Here is a 9,678-nt window from a genome sequence, read left to right as displayed (position 1 = left end):
TATATATATATATATATACACACACACACACATAGTGCCTGAGGCACTTGACTGCTAACTAGAAGGCTGGCGGTTCAAACCCACTCCTCAAAAGGAAGATTGGACAATCTACTTCCAAAGAGGTACTGCCTTGGAAACCCAAGGAGGGGTCACTATGAGTTGGAGATGACTCGACGGCACATAACAACAATAACAAATATACATATATGTACAGGAGAAGTAGTAGTAGGGTAAGTTTATTTCAGAGGGTCATTGGGCATATGTATGGCATGATAAAAGGTAATGGTGTATGTTTGCTGCAGAGATAAGCTTGAAATGACAAAAATAGTAATCATTGATATTATTTTTTCATTAAAACTGAAGTATATATACATTTAACATCTTTTAAAATTATTTTCATTCATGATACCCTGGAAAGTGAACAGGACTAATTAAATCATCATTGACTTTATTAAAACTGGAGAATGTGAAGTTTAAGGAATTTTAAGAGGCTTTCTCAATAATACAGATGATTGCAATACTCTACAGAGCACAGAACTTCTACTTTCTCATTTTCATACATAATACATGTTGTTTTCTATCAAAAACAAAGTATGATTATGATGATGATGATATGTGAAGAAATAGAAGGAAAAGCAGAAGAAAGCATGGAGGCACAGAATGATAACAAAGTGTATTTATTAGCTACAATGAACTTCCAGGGAATATGGGCAAAGGGCACTAAGCAGAACATATATGTTAGTTCTTTCTTCATTTTTTTTTTCTTTGTTTGTTTTGAGTGTTACTTCTGTAGCATTAGCTTTTCCAACTAGATGTGATAAGAGTCAGTCTTTGGTCCACTCTCTTTTATTACCTTGGAAGGAAGAAGCAGCTCTCAAATCACACCTGCGATGTATCTAACAAGATGGTAAGTCAGTCCTTGCTAGAACCTCAAACTGGGAGCAGACAAGTCAACACTGGTGCATGTCAACCATTCACGTCCCTGTGTTGATGTCTGATATGGTCCTCTGATTATATTGAAAGGACAGATCCACGCAGAGACCTTGAATGATATCTGTTCCAACCTAGAAACACTACAAATCAAACAACACCAAAAGCAAAGGGCACATAGCCCATGTTGGATATAATCCTCACTTCTAAACACTTTCTCTATGTTGATAAACACCTCATAAGGTGTAAGTTACCTAAACCAACCAACCAAACAAACAAATCAGCCTCATTGCTGTGGAGTCAATTCTAACTCACAGCGACCCTGTAGGACAGAGGAGAAATGCCCCATTGGGTTTCCAGGGCTGTGAATCTTTATGGAAGCAAACGCCATCTCCCATAGAGTAACTAGTGGGTTTGAACCAATGATCTTTTTGTTAGCAGTAGACTACTTAACTGCTTGTACCACCAGGGCTCCTTGTACATTCCTTACTGGGATAAAATTCTCTGTTATTTGGAGGCCATAGTGCGTGATAGGTATGCATTCCATTTCAAAATCTGGATATCTCAATTCTAATCCCAACTCTATCACCTACTTAAGCAGTAGCCTTGGGCACATTGTTTTACATCTTGGTAACTCAATTTTCTCATCCATTAAATGAGAAAAATTTTAATAGTCACCTAGGAGTGCTTTACAATATAACGACTTTAATACATAAATTAATACTAAGAAAACCACTTTCCATATTGTTGTTGTTAGGTGTCAAGGAGTTGGTTGTGACACATAGTGACCCTACATACAACAGAACAAAACACTGCACCAACCTGTGCCATCCTCACAGTCATTGCTATTTTAGGGCCCATTGTCGCACCTACTGTGTCAATCTACCTTGTTGAGGATCTTCCTATTTTTTGCTGACCCCTTACTTTACCAAGCATGATGCACTTTTCAAGGAACTAGTTCCTCCTGATAATGTGTTCAAATTACATGAGATGAAGTCTCTCCCTCCTTGCTTCTAAGGGGTATTCTGACTGTACTTCTTCCAAGACAGATTTGTTCCTTCTTCTGGCAGTAGACGGTATTTTCAATATTTTTCATCAATACCATAATTCAAAGCCATCAATTCTACTTTCGTCCTCCTTATTCATTGTCCACATACATATGAAGGCATCAAAAATATCATGGATTGGTCAGGTGCATCTTCATCTTCAAAGTGATATCTTTGCTTTTTAAAATTTTAAATAGGTCTTTTGCTGCAGACTTGCCCAATGCAATACATCTTTTGATTCCTTGACTGCTGTATATTATGGGTCCTGCTTATTATATGCTCTTATTTTTTGGTTGTAGCTTTCAAAGACGGTGTAGCAGGAGAATGGTATTATAATAAAGAAGCCTGGGAACTTCTAAAGCTTGCGTTCCTCATCCATGACCAAAATGCAAATTATATATACTTCCCTGCTCTATTACTCAAGATAGATTAATGATGCAAGAAATAATTTCCAAACTTTAGGAAACTGGCACAATAGAATTTTATTTCTTGCTTCTATTCCAGTTCAAAGCAAGAGTTTAGTGGGGAGGCTTTCTTTGCTGTGATTTATGACTCAGGATCCATCCATCCTGTGGTCCCACCTTACTCAAGGACTTCAACTCTGTTCTTTTCATGGGTGGGGAACACGGGAGCATGAAGACAGATTTATCAAGGAAGTCACCATGAAAGTTATGAACAAACAGCACTCAGAAGACAAGGATTCAGCAACTTCTCTGTATGGATGAGGGACAAACTCAGCTCAATGTTCCCATTACCCTTTTTGGCTTTGAGATTGTTATAATCACAGTACAAACTGGAATGATGCAAAATGGCAATAGTAACATTGGTAGTAGTGATAGTACCTGTCTAACTTTGAGATGGACAATGACCACAGCTCAACACTGATATCTGCAAGCCAGAGTTCAGAAATACCTCCACCTTCCACTCTTTATATCAATTCTGACACCAGTCATCCCTCCCACAGAGCTCTCTATTTCTCTTTTGGGTTTGATAATCCATTAAAATGGCCACAGAGAACTCACAGACCATACTTAAAGTTAAGGGGCTTATTAAGGAAGTAACGGGGATTAGGACCAGAAAGTACGCAAGCAAAATCTCTCTTCTTCAGTGTAGGATAGATCTTCAGCTCCTCTCAGCTGTGAACGCCTCCTCTCAGTCCCCTAAGATGTCTCCTCTCTGCCCTCTAAGGACAGAGTCCTCTTGGCCCTCTGAGGACAAGCTTCTCTTGGTCCCCTGAAGAGAGACTCCTCTTGGTTCCCTGAAGATAAGTTCCTCTTGGCTCTCTGGGGACAGGCTTTTCTTGGCCTCATCAGAATAATCTTTTCCTGACCCTGCCATCCTTCACCACTGACTCTGCAGAGGCTCTTCCAGGCCTATTGCTACTACCAGCTCTGCCCTGGGCCCCTTTTAGGTCTGTTGGAATGGGCTTTGCTGCTGGGCCTCTGCTGGGCCTCTTGCTATCTCCCATGTTACAGGCTTTGACTTTGTTACAGTTCTTTTAGGAGATTGCTTTACATCTCTCTCTCTCTCTGCTTCTTTCTGTCTTTAAACCTCTGTGAGGTGGGTTGCCTATATAGACAAATTCCTCAGCAATTTCAAGGATGGCCTTCTTACCACCACCACCACCACCACCCACAACTGATTTATCTCCTCTGGGTATGCCACAGGAAACTTTATTTGCATGTATATTGTCATCTCCTTAGCACCAATCACAGAGCAGACTGCAACCCAAGGCCAGACAAAAAGTATCAAACCTCAAGTTATTACAACTTACCCAGAAAATGTCAATAAAACAGGACAAAAGTAACAAACCCTCAGGGATAGAAAACTAGGGCAAAGGTAACTTTTCAGAGTCTAGGGGAAAAATCTCTTAAGCTGTTTTTCCAAAGAAGCAAGGCTGAAGATCACATAAAGCAACTTGTTTCATCACAGATGTGAAGAGATAAACTCTGGAAGGCTTTATGTTAGCTTTACCTCTAGAATTTAGTCATGCTTAACTGGAGCAACAACTATTTGCAAGCACCTTCAAGAATTTTTCTTTAAGGAAATAATAAAACTACTAGAATTTAAAGGCACCATAACTCAACCACTGCTCTATCACCACCATAACAGATGGACATTCAGCTGACCCTTTTATTTTGCAACAGCTCTCATTGCTAGAATGTTTTAGCTTTTCACATGAGGATGATGGTAGTGGCTCATATTTATTGTGAGCTTCTGGTAGTGCAGTGCCTAAGGCATTTGACTGCTAACCAGAAGGCTGGTGGTTCAAACCCACCAGCCACTCCTCAGAAGGAAGTTTGGACAATCTACTTCCGTAGTGATATTGCCTCGGAAACCCAAGGAGAGGTCTCTTTGAGTCAGGTCTGACTTGATGGTACATAACAACAATATAGGCTAGGCAGTGCTCTAAATACTTCTCATGCATTATGTCATTTAATATTCAAGAGAACATTCTGAGGCAGCCTACATTTGTTGCACAAAACACATGGTCAGGAGAGTTGTATTAATTTACGCAGAGTTGCAGAGAACTAAGCAGCAGAGCTGGAACTCAAACCTGGTCAAAATAAAGCCGAGCCCATGCTCTTAATTCCTCTACCATACACTGCCTTATGGCAACATCCAACTAGTTACCCCAGTTATGATCTTAGGACACAGCCAGGAAAAGTTCTACTTTCTTTATTACTCTTTTAAATTATATCAAAATTTATATTGAATAACCAAAACGTACTGCCATGGAGTTGGATCCGACTCATAGCAACCCCTCCTTGGGTTTCCAAGGCGGTATCTCTGCAGAAGTAGATTGCCCAACCTTCCTTCTGAGGAGTAGCTGGTGGGTTTGAACCTCCAGCCTTCTGGTTAGCAGTCACATGCCTTAGGCAGTACGCTACCAGAGCTCCCAGAGCCTTACTAAATCACCTTTTACATGATAACTCACTGGCATGGAGTGGATTGCAACTCATAGAGACTCCTCCTTGGGTTTCAGAGGCAGCATCACTACAGAAGTACATTGCCCAACCTTCCATTTGAGGAGTGGCTGGTGGGTTTGAACTACCAGCCTTCTGGTTAGCAGTCACATGCCTTAGACATCATGCCTCCAGAATTGATCTCCTACATCATGTCCCCAGATGTTCCCTTTCCAGGTGAAATTGCCCAAGACTTTCAACCATGTCTTAACGAAGATAATGCACAAACACTTATCTTACTTATTGCTCTATGCTTATTAAAAATTCTAGAAGTGGTCTAAAAAGACTGGAAAAGAAGGCGGGCAGATACGTTCACTAAATCTTTCTTTTCTCCTTTAGAGTAAATCTCATTTCAGCAAATATGTGACACTCAATTTGTGGTTTCTTTTATAGATGTAAGGAACCTTGCTGGCCCAGTAGTTAAGCACTTAGCTGCTAACGAAAGGTTAGTAGTATGAACCCACCAGCTGCTTCTTAAGAGAAAGATATGGCAGTCTACAGCCTTAGAAACCTTACGGGGGTAATTCCACTCTGTTTTATAGAGTTAGTATGCATCAGAATGGACTCAATGGCAATGGGGTTTTTATAGACTTTTATAGAGGCCTCATTCATCATATCCCCTTCTTGCCCTCGCTCATTCAAATATTTTCTTGAAACAAACACCTCAGATTTTAAATATGAATTTTGAAAGTGGTCTTCCATGATAGGTTATGTTTACATATTATATTTACATGAATGACTAAATGTTTCTTTTACTTCTATTACTTTTCTAAGATGTTTTGTCTAAATATGCTTCTTGCCATTATTGTACCCAAATATAATATTAAGGCCAAGCTTATTTTTAATAGCTCAAATTGGAAAGATGTTTTAAGTCTGTTGAATTTGGCCTTTTTTTAAAAAAGAGAGAGAGAGAAAGACAGCAAAAGACAATCAGCCAAGTCTCAAACGTAATTGGAGTTTTAAATGAAATGTCCTAAAATATTATCAGGAAGAGGGGGTAGAACATCTGGTTCTAGGAAGTCTGGGCTATTTTTCTGTCTTCTAGGTAGGAAGAGAAAGGAAAGTTTTAATCACTTTCTACCTTTATCTGGTTGATTTATTTGTATTACAGGTTCAAAGTTTGTTTCCAGCCTGGGGAATCTGAAATCTACTATATGAAAAACTGGAAAGTCTGGAGGTGTGGCAGAATAAGGTTTGCTGGTAACATCTTCCCTGATGTCTCACATGGTCTGTCCCTCTTCATTCTTTTGTTTGACGTCATTTTGCCCAGGCATACTGTTCTTCCACCTTACTTATGCCAGTTCTCTCTATAAGGTTATTGCCAGATGCTCACATGTCTGACTGCCCTTTAGTTGTCAATGTCCCATTAAAATATTGTACTAAAAACGAAAGCATCTTAGAAAAGAGAGAAACAGAAAAATAATCCAGAAGTATCTAACTTTAGTAGAATAACATGGGTTTATTATTTCCATACATCTGTATACTTAATATCTATTAAGGGCAAAAGTATAGTCCTTTTTTTTTTCCCCTGCAGTTGCCTGACACTCCATTTGTTGTGTATATTATAAATTGGAGGCGCTCTGGTAAAGTAGTGCCTAAGGCACTTGACTGCTATCCAGAAGGCTGGCAGTCCAAACCCACCAGCCACTCCTCAGTAGGAAGGTTGGGCAATCTACTTCCGTAGTGCTACTGCCTCAGAAACCCAAGGAGGGGTGGCTATGAGTTGGGTCTGACTTGACGGCACATAACAACAACATTATAAATTGGGAAATTTCTGGAAGCATCACTCTTCATCCTTTTTCCCTACCCTCCACATAGGTTAGGTTTTCAGATGAAGAAACAGTCTTTCATATGTTCATGTTTCTCTAGTATATATCAACTTGGCTTGAGTACTTGCTAGACATTGAGTGCAAACTTTTGGTTCTGAAACCTAGGTAACTTTCATTTCCACAAATAAGAATAATTGAAAATTCTTCCAACAACATTTTCCATTTTTTTTTCCAATGGATCTCTAACTTCATAGATTTCCAGGGCCCAATAGTATTGGATTCTAAAATTTCTGATCTTTCAATCGATTGAAACCATCCTTGGCATAACTAACACCTGTGATGGCCTCCCTGACCACCACTGTGTATTGTGCAATGCCTACTGACTGCCAAGCTCAGTGTCTGTTGTTTTATAGACATTATGTCAAGTGACTGGCAGACACTTCCCTTCATTCCACTTTCTCACTTACCAGAACAAAGAATGCATACAACAAGCCACAGTGTTTGCACATCACTTCTAAAGTTTCCATAACGCAAGCTCCCATTTTCATTTGCAGTAATGAGAAAAGCTCACAACAACAGTGCTTGCCACTTCCCTTCTTATTGTTCTTGTTTGGAAATGGGCTATAAAACTTTACCACCTCATCATTATAGATCACTTTAAAAAATAAAATAAAATAAAATCTAATTTACATTTTGTTCCGACTGGTTTTCTTGACTGACAGTTGTCCACAGCTCAGTGGCGGCTCTGTTCAGTGTACTTTAATTTTGAGCTTTCAAGTATTTCAGAAGCCCATTCAGAAGTAAATTCTCAGAGAAAATTGAGCTCTGTCATGGATGGATTAGTACTATAATAGTTGGTCACATATCTTGCATGAAACCTTTCAGAAGCAAGGCAAATGAGAAGGAAATGAAATTCATTTCATACTTCTTCAAGCACGCTAAGAGACTTTCTCTCCAAGTAATCTGTGAAGTAGCACTGGTTTATTGGAGGTTCGCATAACTACCATTACATTATACCTTGTCACAATCTCATGTATTGGGTGACTGCTTTTTCTGAACGGATGGTACCTGCAAAGTGCTCTCTGAAGGCACTGAACAGCGAGTGTCATTCCTTTGATCAAAATGTATAGGTCTGGGGAAGAGCATAAATAAAAGTACTTGAGTTAAATTGGAACATTACAGGTCAAAGGTGAATGAAATCTGAAAGGCAGATATATGGAAGAGTCATCATATTTGCTTTTTGATATACTGATAAGCTGAAAGACCAAAAAGGAAGGGTGAGGGGAAGAGAAGGAAGGAGAGAAGGAGAGAGAAAGAAAGAAAGAGAGAGAATATGAATCATTTGCTATACCCCATGGGAAAGCAACAACAAATCTTTATTGTTTTTAGCATAGTATAGTATAATATTTGTTACTTTGTCAATTGCAGTAACACCGCCACTTTATTGGAAAGAGTGTGTGTGCATGCTCAGGTGTGCAGGTGCACATGTATGTATTTTGCATGTCATTTGGATGTGATAAACACTTTGTATTATCTAGAAATGATATGTAAAAATTAAGAAGGAGGGAGAATGAAAACCTGCACTTGAATTTTATTTTGATTGATCACACTTTTTGCTTTTCAGCAATGTAATCCTTTAAGGAATACAAAATTAGAAAAAGTGGGGAGGCAAAAAAGACAATAGCCAGTTAATTTTTATAAACAATATCATAACCAAAATAGGGTGCGATTTTTTTTTTTTTTTTTCTATCAGAATTCATTGGCTGCTTAGATTCCATGGAACTGGATGTGTGACTGTGGGTGAATGAGATGTGACTGGAAAGCATGACTTGGCAGCTCCTGAGAGACATATCACAAGGTACAGAAAGCAAGGGCCAGTAATGATAGTTTTCATCCCTGTCCCAGTCGAGTCTCATAGGTGAACCACAGTAAGCCTGAGGGCACTCTGAGCTGAAAGAAGCTACTATCTACGTAGGACGGAATTTGTCTAAAAATGTACGTATCTGAGTGTGTCTTCCCAGTAGCAGGGGAGACATCAGTTTGTGCTAGAAGCTTTGAGGAGTGGTAACAGTTTCCTCTGGAAGGTGAAATGCAATCCCTCACTGGCAGTCACAGGTCTGACACTGCACTGTTATAGACTGTATCCCTTTGGGTTTTTAAAGGCTATCTGAGAATTAGTTAAGTGTCTGGAACAGGAGACTAAATATCATAAGGGTCTATAGGTATGAAGAGAAAAAAGAAAAAGTTTTGAAAATGAAATGAGAAATATTGAAAAAAAAAAAGCTTACCATTCACTTTTGATTCAGACCTGCCTTGTTGGAACGTATTGGAAAAAACAAAGTATACTCAATTTCAATCTACTAGTTTTTACCTGGGAGCTCTGGAAGTGTAGTGCCTAAGGCATTTGACTGCTAATCAGAAGGCTGGTGGTTCAAACCCATCAGCTACTCCTCGGAAGGAATGTTGGGCCATCTACTGCCATACTGATACAGCCTCGAACACCCAAGGAGGGGGCGCTATGAGTTGGATCCTACTCGATGGCAGTGAGTTTTAGTTTAGCTTTTACCCAGTTCCACATCCTTTAGAGCATAAATAAAAGCATAATTCACATTCTTTAGAGAAGCATTGCTATTTTATGAAGTTAGAGAATGATGCTACCTCTTGGATAACAACCGTCTTGATCTCCTTTTCAGTGGACACTGTTGCAGTTTTTTCTTTCTTGTTAACTCTCTATTTCTTTCAGACACAGAAGTACTTCTATGAGATGCCTCTTACTGCCTGTATCATTGTTTTCCTCTAATCTTGTCTGATTGACCAGGTCTCTGCTTCTGCCACTATTGTTGCAGATTAAAACAACACCAATGGATATACCAGGTAATACTGATGACTCAAAAAACAAATAAAGAAAACAAAACAAAACAAAATAATAAAAAAAATAAAATAAAGAAAACAAAAATCCTCACAACT

Source organism: Orycteropus afer, unplaced genomic scaffold (genome assembly GCF_000298275.1).
Source record: "Orycteropus afer afer isolate SDZICR_OR568_19922 unplaced genomic scaffold, OryAfe1.0 scaffold00161, whole genome shotgun sequence".
In the NCBI taxonomy this organism is placed as follows: Eukaryota; Metazoa; Chordata; class Mammalia; order Tubulidentata; family Orycteropodidae; genus Orycteropus; species Orycteropus afer.
Note: the sequence above shows the minus strand (reverse complement) of the source record.